This window comes from Octopus bimaculoides, chromosome 5 (assembly GCF_046866305.1).
Source record: "Octopus bimaculoides isolate indiv1 chromosome 5, ASM4686630v1, whole genome shotgun sequence".
NCBI classification, from domain to species: domain Eukaryota; kingdom Metazoa; phylum Mollusca; class Cephalopoda; order Octopoda; family Octopodidae; genus Octopus; species Octopus bimaculoides.
Genome location: NC_142932.1, coordinates 11,513,169 through 11,528,168, shown reverse-complemented (window position 1 = coordinate 11,528,168; position 15,000 = coordinate 11,513,169).

Below are 15,000 nucleotides of genomic sequence, written 5' to 3'. Positions count from 1 at the left end.
AAAAGGCGGCGAGCTGGCAGAAACGTTAGCAGTCCGGACGAAATGCTTAACGGTATTTCGTCTGCCGTTACGTTCTGAGTTCAAATTCTACCGAGGTGACTTTGCCTTTCATTATTTCGAGGTCCTCATTAAATAAGTACCAGTTACGCACTGGTGTCGATATAATCGGCTTTATCCGTTTGTCTCTCCTTGTTTGTCCCCTCTGTGTGTGTAGCCCCTTGTGGGCAGTAAAGAAATAAGAAAAGGTAGGAAAAAAAGGAGGAGCAGGAGGAGGGAAAGTGGAGGCGGGGTGGAAAAAGACAAGACGAAGAAGAAGAAGAAGAAGAAGAAGAAGAAGAAGAAGAAGAAGAAGAAGAAGAAGAAGAGGGATAAGAAGAATGAAAGAATGAAAGAAAACTGAATGATAGGTAAATAAGACAAAGGGCAAAGAAAGACGTGAATGAAGAACGGAAAAAGAAATAAAAGTAAAGGGTAAGAGACATATAGCGTGTGATATGAAGCCAGTGTTGTCGTATGGTTTCGTTTTCTAACAGGAAATATTGGCACAAGGCCAGCAATTTCGTCCAAAGGAGTTAAGTTGATTACATCGACGCCATTGATCATATGGCACTTATTTTATCGACTCTGAAATAGATGAAAGGCAAAATCGACCCCCCGGCGGATTTTAACACAGAACGGATTTGAACACGGATGAAATACCACTAAGCAATTTACGTGGCGCGACAACGACTCTTACGATTCTACCATCTCATAGTCCTCTAAAAAGCAATACCAAAATAGAGATTGCAAAGATGCAATGATAACATGATATGGTTTACAGGGACGGATAGTTAATTGTTTGGTACGGGCCTTTAGGTGAAGCCGCTTATCCGAAACTGTAACCTAAAAAGAGCACCGGAATCACATAAGTTTTGTAGAATCTGAAGGTGAATGAAAGTTGCCAGATAAACCTAGTTATTAGTTATGTGCCGTAGGAATATTTTCTGTTTTTATTGTATGTAGAAGATTGAGTGCGGATTTTCGTCAGTGCACTCTTCTAGGGCACTGGAGATCTTAGGAATATCTATTTGATAGCAGGGACTATGATACAGAGAAGGTGAGTTGAAATCAAATGTTACAATCAGCGTAGTACAAGGCCTAAACTGTGAACTATGCGTACGTATATGTTATGTATATATGTATGGATTCATATCTATGTATGTATGTAGAAATATCTTACTTGGAAGAGGATGCGTGGCGTTCAATCATATGATGATAAAAACGATATATATATATATGTATATATATATATATATATATATATATATATATATATATATATATATATATATATGCGTATTTAAATATCTACCAAATATTTTGGTAAGATAAGTATTGTATTGTAACTGTTACCAAAGTAGCAAAGTTATCACTTGAAAAGTTGTTTATACTTTGTTTCAATATAATGACTTTCGTATAGGTGATACAATTTTGGCTGCATATCAATTGAAATAAGAGCCATGACACAATCCTATATATTAATAAAACGTGTTTATTATCCTATGCGCATTTCGATACAAGATCCCGACTTACACTTGTCTGAGATAAGAAATTAGGGCCTTGCATCTCTTCATGGCCAAGTTACATTAACTCACAACAGACAACATTATTGTTTGTACATAAATTACATGTATATAGAGAGGTTCTAATCAGTTTGTTTGGACATGAACATATTGAAACTGCTTGCAATATCGGTTAAGAAAACCATTATATATTAGAGTAACTAAGTACAATTGTTAACCTAGGATATTAAGTGACGGCATGCTTACGACGCTGTTTCATCAAATAAGAAAACCGTTAGGGGTTTGAGAAGAAAAGAAATGAAAAGAAGAATTGGCTATTATAGATCTTGCCGAAATACAAATCAATGGTCAAAGGGAGGTAAGTCTAGCAAAATGAGGTTTGTGATCTTCATAATTTACATCATTGTGATTAACCCTATCACATAATTATATATATATATATATATATATATATATATATATATATATATATATATATATATATATATATATATATATATATATATATATATATATATATATAGATATATATATAGATATATATATATATATATATATATATATATATATATATATATATATATATAATATATATATATATATATATATATATATATATATATATATATATATATATAATATATATATATATATATATATATATATATATATATATATATATATATATATATATATATATATATATATATATATATATGCTGAGACCCCTTCGGTCATGACTGACCATGGGATTGCACCTAGAAAGTTACCCTCCGAGGCACAAGTGCGGGCAAGGTTGTTTATGGGAGACCAACAGTCACCCATGCATACCGACCGCCCCTCTCCACGCCACCAGTGTTATCCAAGGGAAAGACAAAGGGGCCGATACAGCTTGGCACTTGTGACGTCGCAACTCATTTCTACAGCTTCGTTAACTGGAGCAACATTAAATAAAACGTCTCACACAAGAACAGAACACAGTCCGGTCCGATCCCGGAATCGAACTCACAACCTCACGTTTGTAAGCCTCATGCTCAATCCACTGTGAATACATGTATATGTATGTATGTACATATATGCGTGTGTGTGTGATATATATAAATATTAAATCATGTATTATATATATATATTATATTATATATTATTATTATTTACTATTTATTGTTTAATTGTACGCGACGCACCCATACACTTGCTTATATATATGAAAGATGTGCATCTGACTGGACAAGATATCATGAGCGTTCCCAGTTGTGCTGAAGATAAAACGTAAACAAATGATGTAATGTTGATCAAATCCCGTCGTTTTTGTCGTGTTTAGATTTCTCTTTGATTCTCAGTAACTATTTCAACAACAGCCACTTGCTTTCGTCTGATGCATCGCTCACAGAGTGAGGGACATATTTTGCTTCACTGAGAAATATGTTTTGTTTATGTAAATCTGAATTTTTTTATATTGGGTAGATCAAAGATAATTTACGGCAATACAGACTATATCCAATTTTGAAACAGCTTTGAGAACCCGTAAAAAGATGGCATTTCCAGTCAAAGGTATCTACTCGATATTCCGATGATATCGCAACAACAACAACAACAACAACAACAACAATAATAATAATAATAATAATAATAATAATAATAATCTTTTCTACTAGAGGCACGAGGCCTGAAGTTTTGAGGGGTGGGGTAAGTCTATCACATCGATCCCAGGACTCACGTCGTGTTTATTTGATTGACCCCGAAAGCATGAAAGGCGAAGGTTGACTTAGGCAGAATTTGAACTCAGAACAAGAAGATAGTCGATACGCTTCTAAGCAAGATCATTTTCATCATTATCATCGTAATATCATCCATGTCATCATCATAGTCAACGTCTTCTTCCATCGTTTCACTTCCTCCGCCTCCGCCTCCTCATCATCATCATCACATCATCATCACCATTATCACAATCATCATGAACATCAACAACTTTTTTCTTTTCTCATCCCCTTCTCCCCTTCCCTCTTTTCGTCTTCCTCTGTTTTCATTATCATAAATATCTCTTTAGCAATTAATGCTCATCAAGTTTACAAACGTTTACTCGGTTAATTAGCATATTTACATTATTCTTCATTACATAAGTTGTATCTCGCATCTGATTGCCATCGAACTTACATCCTTTGCCGATGTTAAATACCGGATATCTATGTAAAATGTTTAATGCATTTCTGCGTGTTAACTCTTTAATTTCAAACACCGAGATTGAATGAAATAGAAAGAAGTCTTATTTCGGTTAAAACACTGTATACACCATTTCAACATCTCTTTTGTATTGCTTTCTACTTTCTATTCTTTCTTTTTCTTCTCTCGCATATTATATATATATATATATATATATATATATATATAATACAATATAATATAATATACATGATTCGTCAGCAAATCATAGTCCTAGAGTATCGTTACTTTTCCATCCGCCTACATAACTTTACTTGGTACATGCTCATACCAGTTCTCTGTTACTTTGTATTGGTATTTACGGCATAAGAGCCAATGAAGATACACACACAATTTATTGTAGCGGCGCTTGTATTCTTTTTGTGCAAAGCTCTCACATCTACTTTCCAAGTGGGTCACATTGTCCATACTTTTTCCATGTCAGAAGTTTCATAGATGTTATATTTCACTTAATTGGTAGCGAGAGCCTGGTCTTGTGCAGCAATGATCAGGCTTCCGTGGGTACGCTTCAATCACCTAACCCATTATTATCTGTTTTCAATAATCATAATAATAATGATAATGATAATGATAATGATAATAATAATAATAATAATAATAATAATAATAATAATAATAATAATAATAATAATAATAATAATAATAATAATAATAATAATAATAATGTTAATAATAATAATAATAATAATAATAATAATAATAATAATAATAATAATAATAATAATAATAATAATAATAATAAATGAGATCTAGGTTAGGAAATGACACATTTAGACAAAACAAAAATGGAGTAATGGGGACAAAGCAATGTGAGATGTATTAAACAATAAACTCGATATATTATAACGTCATCTTGGCAATTTTTAGGACCCTCAAATTTTCAAATTAAAAAAAAAATATTTATTTCTAGACAAAACGTGTATCTAATGAAAATCCGAGTAACACTCCAAGAATTATCAGAATTCTAGGAGCGTATGATGTATATATACATATATTTATAAACATAGACATAGTATTAGAAGATAGATAGATAGATAGATAGATAGATAGATAGATAGATAGATAGATAGATAGATAGATAGATAGATAGATAGATAGATAGATAGACAGATAAATAGATTAGGTGATCGATTGATTGATTGACAGGGACTTCCATAGGACACAGATCTACAAAACCACAATATTTCTACTAACTATCAAACAAGAGGTTCATGTCAAAGTTCATTGATACTTTTATAAAATTGATATATTTATTTTGAATAACATGTCATAACAGCGATATCACCAGACACGTTATAGCCGCCATTACTTGGTTTCGTCCATTCAAACAAGCACAAAACACGCACAGCATTTTACACACACACAGTCTCTTATATACACACACAGAGGCACACGCAAATATATACTTACACCTGTATTATATTTACTCTTATTAAAAATACATATATTCTTATATACGCACCTATATATATATATATATATATATATACGTGCATATACATACATACATACATATATATATACACACATATGTATGCGTATATATATATATAAATATATACATACGCATATATATGCGTATATATTTATATGAATATATATGTGCGTCACTATATACTTATATACACTATGCATACATAAGTACATGCATGTATATACATATATATGTAAATATATATATATCTATCTATCTATCTATATATATATATATATATATATATATATATATATATATATATATATATATATATATATATAATCTGTCAACAATAGTCACTCAAAACGACTACCAATCTAGTGAACGACATCCACGGCTACGACCATTTTTATTGTCAACGAAACAGCGTTGTTAGTCTCGCTATACCATACATAGAAGTGTATATTTTCACATAAGCATTAACACAAAAACGCACGCACACACACACACACACACACACACACACACACACACACACACACACACACACACACACACACACACACACACACACACACACATATATATATATCATTAAAAGGCGTTCAAAAACTAACCTGTGATAAAAAACATTGAAAATAGTATGAAATGCATTCAAATTCTATTCATGATTCAGTTATGTCTTTTTTTTAATATTTCCTAGTTTCGAAATGTTAAATTTCCTTTTTTCGTATCTGTCTTGCTTTCCACCTTTCTTCACCTTTTAACTGCCATGACAGATCACTGCCCATTCTCTTGCTACGACCCATTCTCTCTTTCAAACTATTTTTGTCTTGTCTTCTCCATCCAATAAAATATTGTCTTGAACTACTGACTCTACATTTTCACATGACGTAAAACCTTCACTAAAATTTACATCCAAACGTTATTATTCGTCAAATTCCTTTGTGGACCTACCAAGAAAGGCCACTTGATATTTCTTTCAGGTTAGACTTGGAGGTATACTTCAACATATTCATTTTACTTATGTTTTTTCTTTATGTGGGGAGGGTAATTCTCTCAAAAATAAATAAATGAGTTGGTTCTACTCATTTTTAAAATATATTTGTCAATAAAGGTAGTGACGCGAAAGGATTGTTTTCACGGTAGATGAAATAATTAGAGGCATTTCGTTCAGCATTACTTTCCGAGTTCAAATGCTGTTGAAGTCGACTTTGCCTTCCGTTTTTCGAGTTCGACACAATAAGCACTAGTAAAGTACAGGGATCAAGGTACTTGACTTCCCCCTCCCATCAAAGATTCCTGGTCCTGTGCCAAAATAAGAAATCATTATTTATTCGTAAATTGCTCACCTATTTCACTAATCAACTAATCAACTGTTTAACTGATTTGATTAATTTGATCGGTTGTTTCATTAATCGATCGGTTGTTTCATTAATCGATCGGTCAATCATTCAGTCAGCTACGATTACCAAATACAGGTCAGCTTAAGGTGTCTCTTAGTTTCTAGTTGTTTATTTACATTATTTTATAGACGGAAATAAGCATGGACATGACAGGTATTGGGACAGATAGAAAGATTGAGGTTTTTCCACATGACGATTTCTAAATGTTTGTTCGCTCATTCCCGTGTTGTGTCGACACTTCGCGAAATACGATATGATCTGGGAATGTTTCCAAGGAATTGATTTTAGGAAAGGAATTTTTGTATGTTAGGTGCACAAAATTGATTTCTAATTACTGTAGAAATTAAGAGAAAGTATTTTCATCTTTTGTATTCACATTTTTTTTTTTTCTGTTTCCCTTTTATCTTTGACACAGACGAAATTTCGCATGCATAAGATATTTTAGAAAGCATAAAATATGATGTGAAGTATTTAGTGTTTCTTGTCTATAAAAGATATTACACATATTTATATCGCTTATACACGATTGACTTCTTTCATTTTCCGTGTATCAGATCTACTCAGAAGGCCTTGGTCGTCCTGAGATTCAAGTAGAAGACATTTGATCGCGGCGGTACGTAGTTGGGTTGAATCCAGCCACATGTGGTTGGGGAGCAAACGTTTTTACCAAACTGACAATTCAGCGCCTCCGTGCGCGCGCGCGCGCGCGTGTGTGTGTGTGTGTGTGTGTGTGTGTGTGTGTGTAAAGAACGAGACATGACAAAATTTGTCATCTCTTTTTCTTATTACCAACTATACGTTCTGAAACATACGTATAATGAGTTCTACACCAGGTCTCACAATTCCTAAGCGGAATATATTTATATATATTAAGTGCATTACTATGCATAAATGCCTCACGCTAGGAGGGACTTTTAAAGTCAAAACTACCATAATAAACACATTGTACTGAACGCGAGGGAATGCAACTCTCGAAGCGAGCCTTTTAAAACCAGTTTCAGCTGCACATCATATGATTTCATAATTAGCGCAGAAAATGCATTTGTAATCGTCAGTGCAAGCATAAATTTTTCCCTTATGAGGTTTTTCACGCTAACTACTTGATAAATTCTTATAAAGATGCTATCCTATTTTAAAATCATATATATATATATACATATATACATATACTGTTTTGAGGTTAACAGTAATAATGGTATACCACTCTCACGTGACGAGTGTTATGTGCTAGTCGCTATAAATAAGGTGAAGTCGGTCAGTATAAAGACAAAGTATGAAGTAAACGATCATAGATAGTCGTGGTCTTACTTGTCTTACTATACTGCTATACCAGAGTGAGAGTTACTAGAATCCGACTTAAAGATTATAACAGTGGTGACGAGAAATTAACAAACTCACGAGGAATTAACAAACTCACAAGAGTTCTATTTATGCGAATTTTACGGAAAAAATAGTAGCACAATGGAAAAATTGATGCCCGGTGTGCACGAGTTTCAAAACAGCAACAACAGCAACTTGAAGAACAAGGGCAGCAGCAGCTACAACTGCGAGGACGACGGCATAAACAACAACAGTGACAACAATAGCTGAAAGTACAACCACAGCAGCAACTACAATTGCAAGAACAGCAGCAGAAACAACAACAACGACAACAGTAGCAACAACAAAAGCTGCAGCTACAACTGCAAGAACAATAGCAGAAGCAACAACAACAACAATTACTATTTCAGCAACAAATGCTACAATTAATGAAAAGTAAGTCGTCAGGAAACGCTGAATAAATGTTTGCGCCAGATTATTTTGCGAACAGAGTTTAAGTACGAAAACTAGACAAAAGAGTTACCGTAGAGGCTCATTATAGAAGATGCGAACAAATCTACCATAAAGTGTGCTACGATTTGGACAATGATATGAAAACGCGCGTAATCAAAAGAAAACTGGCAGCAGGACATGAGAATTACAGCAATAACGTACTCCCGAGAAAATCTTGTCATAAGCTTTAAAGTTACAATAGACATATTGTGTATTACTTTTAGTGAGACATGCTCGTTGTTCAATACATGTTGGAAATGTTTGAACCTAGTAAAGAACAACGAGGAAGACTACATCACATATGCTGGTAGACTTAACAGGGAATGTAAAAAGTTCAAGCTGGACGATTTAACGCCAGATATGTTCAAATACCTGATATATACTCAGGGACTAAGAGAAAGACGCAGCAGTAAGAACAAAAATTCTTGCTAAGATGGAACAAAATCAAGCTGTAAACTACAAGTGTCAGTAGAGCGTGAAGGAATAGTAAATTTAAGACAGGATACAGAGAAAATTGCATACAATGATTACTCCCAACTGAAATAAGTGCGAAACAGACAGAATAGAAATCAAGTGTGTGCTAAAATACAGCACAAACAGGACAAGAATCATTAACAAAACCCATATTTTGCATGTGGAGGTCTACATCTGAGGAAAAAATTGTCCATTTAAGAAAGCAGAATGCTTCTGTTATGAAAAAATGGAGACAAAAACTCAATTTAAAACCAAGATGACAAGACGTTGGGACAAAGAAAAAAGAATAAACAGTATGCCGACGAAAGAAAATAGTAATATACAGAGAAAAATTCGTAAATGTTAAAATTAAAAATATAAGAGTAAAAATGCACATAGACACTCGACGTGATATTACCATTGTAAACTAAAAAACTTGGAAATATATCGGTAAGCCGAAATTAAGTAAATCTACAAAAGTAGCACATGATGTTACGGGTAAAAGATTGTATTTTGTCTGTGAATTTGTGTGTAATGTAACAATTCATGACCAAATAAAAACGGTAAAAATATATGTGCTAAAATAATTCAATTATCTATTCGGCACAGAGTAGTTGGAAATATTCAAATTATAGAAAACGCATTTTGATCCAACATTGCATAATATATTGATACAGATGCGAGTGATTACGGTATAGGAGCCGTGCATCTGCACAGATATGACGATGAGAGTAAAATAAAAATAGTACATGCCTTACAATCGTTATTACCAGCTGAAAGGAACTATAGTCAGATAGAAAAGGAAGCGTTAGCAATGATATTCAGTGTGTAAATATCCCATAAGTTCCTTCATGTAAGACGTTTCTGTCTACAAATAGATCATGGGCCACTACTGTCAATACACGGTTCTAACACACACAGCAATTATCCGTAAAACTACATATAGCTATGAATATTGGGTCTGCTTATCAAAGTCTGAGAGACTTTTGTGAGATTGTCTACTTAAGTGTGTTAGTGTAAGAGTATATATACATTTTAATGTATGTGTATGCATGTATGTCACTCAGTCAGTGTGTGAAACAGCATACGAATGGTAAAGAAACCGTTTGTAGTTTCTTAATAAAATTTCATTAAAAGCGATAGGACACTACATTATTGAATTATGGCTACAAACTGGAATATATACCGTCAAAAAAAAAAAAAACTAGGACATGCTGATGGTTTGAAAGACTGATACCGAAGTACTGTGAGCAATTCGAAGATACGGTAATCGCAGCTTGAAGAGCAGAAGGTGAATTAAAAAATATAGTGTGGAATGTGGTACGCGAAACGAAACCAAGACGTGAATTTATGCTCAATGTGTAATGACGTACTGATGCATGCACAGAGAGTAGTGATACCTGAAGCACTACAAAATAAAATGTTGAGGTAATTTCATATCGGACATCCTGGTATGTCGAGGATGAAAGCTTTGATGCATAGCTACGTATACTGGCCAAACGTAGACACAGAAATCGGAAATTTAGTGAAAAGCTGTAGAGGATGTGCTATAGCAGCAAAATTACCGACGATAAAAATGAACCTTGGTCAAAAGTAGAAGTTCCATGGTCGAGAGTGCAGATCGATTTCGCTGGTCCCTTAAATGGTTCATACTGCTTAATGGTAGTTGATAGTTTCTGTAAATGTCCAGAAATTTGTAAGTGTAAAAAACAACCTCCTCAACATTGACACATTTTTTTTACATGAGTTGTTTGCAAGATTTAACATTCCAGACGCGACAGTGTCTGACAATGGAACGCAATTTGTATTTTTTGAATTTAAAAAGGTCTGAAAAAAATTCACTGTAGAACATGTAACTACGACGCAATACCATTCCAGATGTAACGGACAAGCAGACATCGATTTGTCGATACGTTGAAAAGAACCCTAAAAAAGTCAAATAAGGAAGTCACGGATGAGGTAGCTCTACAGCAATTCTTAAGAGTATAACATGTGATACCAAATCCAAGTACACCAGCTGGTATGTCGCCAGCGGATCTGATATTTGCGAGGAAAATAAAATAACGCATAAGGAAAATGCTACACTTGGTAAAAAGTAGAAAAGGCATGTAGAAGAAACACATGAAATATTTGAAAAAAAGATTCACTGAGAGCGAACTCAAGGGAATAAAAGAACCAATGGAATGGTTATATGATACATTTTAAGTATCAATGCCACTACAGATGATTGAACCTAGGCGCACAAGCGTAAAAAAGAAAATGTACGGAGTTCCTGGAAGTGGATGCCAAACGGAAAAATATCAAATGTGTGACTAAGAAAGAAAAAATTCAAAGAGATGGGTGGGGAGATAAAAAAGTATTGCCATTAAAAGAAATTAAATGACACTCCATAAAGAAATAGAATAAACTGAAAACATAAGAAATTATATTAAAATGGGTGATGTTGTGAGTATAATATTAAGAATGGCATACCCCTCCTACGTGACGAGCGGTATGTGCTAGTCGCTATAAATAAAGCGATGTCGGTCAGTATAAGCAGAGAGTACGAAGTAGACAGCCATAGATAGTCGTGGTATTACTTGTCTTACTAACCATACCCCTAAACCAGAGTCGGCGTTATAACAATCCGACATTAAGATTACAACCATATATGTGTGTGTGTGTATGTATATATATAAATACAAGTATGTATATATGTATATATATATATATATATATATATATATATATATATATATATATATATATATATATATATATATATATATATATATAGACATATATATATATGGGAGAATATACAAATAATAACAACAGACGAGGACAGGTGGTGTAAATAACAAAAGTATATATTAGTATGACGCTCGGGAATACGGAAAGTCTTTGACGTTTCGAGCTACGCTCTTCAACAGAAAGAATACGGAGACAAGGAGAAAAACACGGATATATATATATATATATATATATATATATATATATATATATATATATGCATGTGTGTGTGTGTACAGGGAGAGAGAGAGTTCATCGGATTCTAGTAAATTGTCTGGTATTACACCTTTCCATTTGGTCATCACAATCTTCCATCGTTTCCGAAAATAGTTATCGAATGAACCGTACTAACCAATATACCCGTCCGGATATTTAGGTAGTCGTAATTTCGAGTTATTGAAGTTTCTGAATATTAAGTTTTATGCAAGTGAACCAGATTTATTTCATTTCTGCATAATTTACTTTACAAAGAATCTACACAATGTTGATTACCGTTGTACATTCTTTCAGAATCCAAGACTATCTCGTTAGATAGTCTTTCGCATAACATTTATTTATAGAAGTAGTAGCATGGTTGAATTTCATTTATTTAAATTCACCATGAATCATACCCACAAAATGTTTGCGTTTAACGTTCATGTTCGATGGCTGGGCTCCCGCTCCCCTCTTGCTGACAATCACATCAGATTGGGGTGACCGACTAATAGTATAACTTTACTTTTATCTTTTATTTTTTTATCTGTTTTAAGCATTGGATTGCAGCCATGCTGGGGTACCGCCTTGAAGAGTTTTAGTCGAGCAAATCACCCTCAATATTCATATTTTAAATCTAGCACTCATTCTATCGGTTTCTCTTCTCAAACCGCTAAACGTACTGGGACATAGAGAAACCGGCACCAGTCTTCAATTAATCTATTTTTGTTTCTGCAAGTGAGTATAACATGAGTAAGTATATTGTTATACTTCATATTAATTTCTTCAAATTAATATTGCAGCTCTAACTCAGTTTTAGTTTAGTTCTATAAAATATGTTTGTATAAGTTATTAAGGAGCACATCTATATTTAATAAGCTTGGGGCAATTTTAGTTATGCTGGAATTAATGAGAAAATGGAGGTGTGACAAGATATTATTGCGTCTTTCTTAATTATTGGTTGGCTGGGTCACGAGTATATTGCCTTGATGACAAAGTTTATTTAACGGATGACGTGACACGACAGTTTTCTACTACTGATATCATTGAGGATTATTATGAACGAGGACATGATTATTTCATTGATTTATGTGAATTTTTCATAAGTTTGTTATCAAGTCTGTATGTCTGGATTGATTGCGAACAGTTTTCTTTAGGATGTTACGTACCGCTTATTTGCTTCTAGTTATTATCGTTTCGGAAAGATGGTAACATGTGAGGTGCTGTGTACTGTGTCATATGTACAGGGTAGAGACGGGAAGAAAGAACTCAGTAGGAGGTGAAGAGTGAATTAAATTTGGAAGGTTATTTGTACAATTTATAGAGGTATATATATATATATGTGTGATGGTAGGGCTTACGCATTATTAGTCACTGGAGATTATTTTAAGAGAGTTTTATACCCATTCAGACAAGCAGAGCCCCTTGTCTATAAAAAATCTAGCATTGTAGCATCTTAAGATCGATTTGTAAATATTTCAAGTCCTATTTCTAAAGATCAAATTCCTGCTTAGTATTATTCAAAGGTTTCATTCTAATTCAGTCAACTCGCATAATATGGTAACGTTTCTCTTGAATTCTGCTTCTTCTTCGTAGCTTCCTATTTGTAAATAAAAATATAAAACTAAAATCTATTAGATAACGGCATCGATACATTTAAAATGGGATACAGAATTTGATTGAGGAACAGAAGCAGATAACAAACCACACAAACACATTCTGCGAGAGAGAGGGAGAGAGAGAGATACCCAGACAAAGAGGGACAGATCCAGAGAGAGAGAGAGAGAAGGTGAGAGAAAGAGAGTGAGAAACGGATATAGAGATTAAGAATGGGAGATATAGGAAAAGGAAATTTAACGCGAATTTGGGAAAGAGAAGATGTGATATTAAATCAAGCTACGCATTGAATATGTATCACTGGTCGATTCATTCCATTGAATTTTTCAATTTAAAATCTTTTGAATAAATCTAAGTGACAAAATTTCTATTCCTTAAATTGAAAAGTGACAGGAGTAATGTTTATATTGATGTTTATAATTAGATTGCGTGACGTAAGTATGTGTATGTACAAGTGTGCGTGTGTATATGCATGAGTGTTTTGGATTTGGAAGGTCAAGATGAATGTATGTTTAAGTTTAAGGAATACGGTTGTAATTTTGTCTAAAGTTCCTTTATTCAATTATTTCTTCCTCTCTTCCATCAGCCAAACTCACTTCTGTTCTATTTTCTGTGACGTCAATTAATACAGGAATTTTTCTTTCAATTTCTTTCAAATACTGAACAAATAGCTCTCATCTCACTCTTGTCATTGTGGATCGTTTCGTTTATCTGTTCCCTTTCAAAATCATGGTATTTTTCACCTTTCACATTTTGCAAAAAAATCTAAATCTTCCTTTCTCACTCTAGGATGTCTCTCGCTGTATTTTAAAAGTTTTATACTCCACAAATATGTCGGTTAATTTGAATAAGCGGTTACATGAAACTCTGACTGAGCCTTGTGCATCCAGCAGCAAGGGTTGTTTTTATTATTCTGATGGTGATGATGGTGATGATGATGACGGTGGTGATTATTATTATTATTATTATTATTATTATTATTATTATTATTATTATTATTATTATTATTATTATTATTATCATTATTATGATGGTTTTAGTTCAGTGACACTAAAATTTCTCATTGAGGTTAAGAAATATCCTCCTCGCGTGAGACACAATGGATATGATGAACTGTACGTCAGCGGATTTTCCTGCCGATCTTCATAACTGAATATATGTGGAAACAAATTTACGCACCACACCGTTTAAACCAGTGTGAAATTTCTTAACAGACACCATTTTAATGTCATAATTATAACCTTTTATTGATGAACGATATGAAAATACAGAAACGCGCTTGTGAGCAGTTTAGGAGTTGGTGTTGTTTTTGTTATTTCCCAGCAATCATCGCTGTACCAGCAGAGGTATGATGGAAGGTACTCAAGCCGGGACTATCCAGTCATAACCAAATGCGCCTTCTTCCATATTAAAGCAGTAACCTGTGATTTGACTAATGGCATTTCAAAACTGGCGAGCGGCTGAGAAAGTATTATTACTTAGTCTACGATATATTGATTCGTTTGGTGTTGTTGTTTGCATCTAGGGTAGTAATATGAAAATGTTCAGA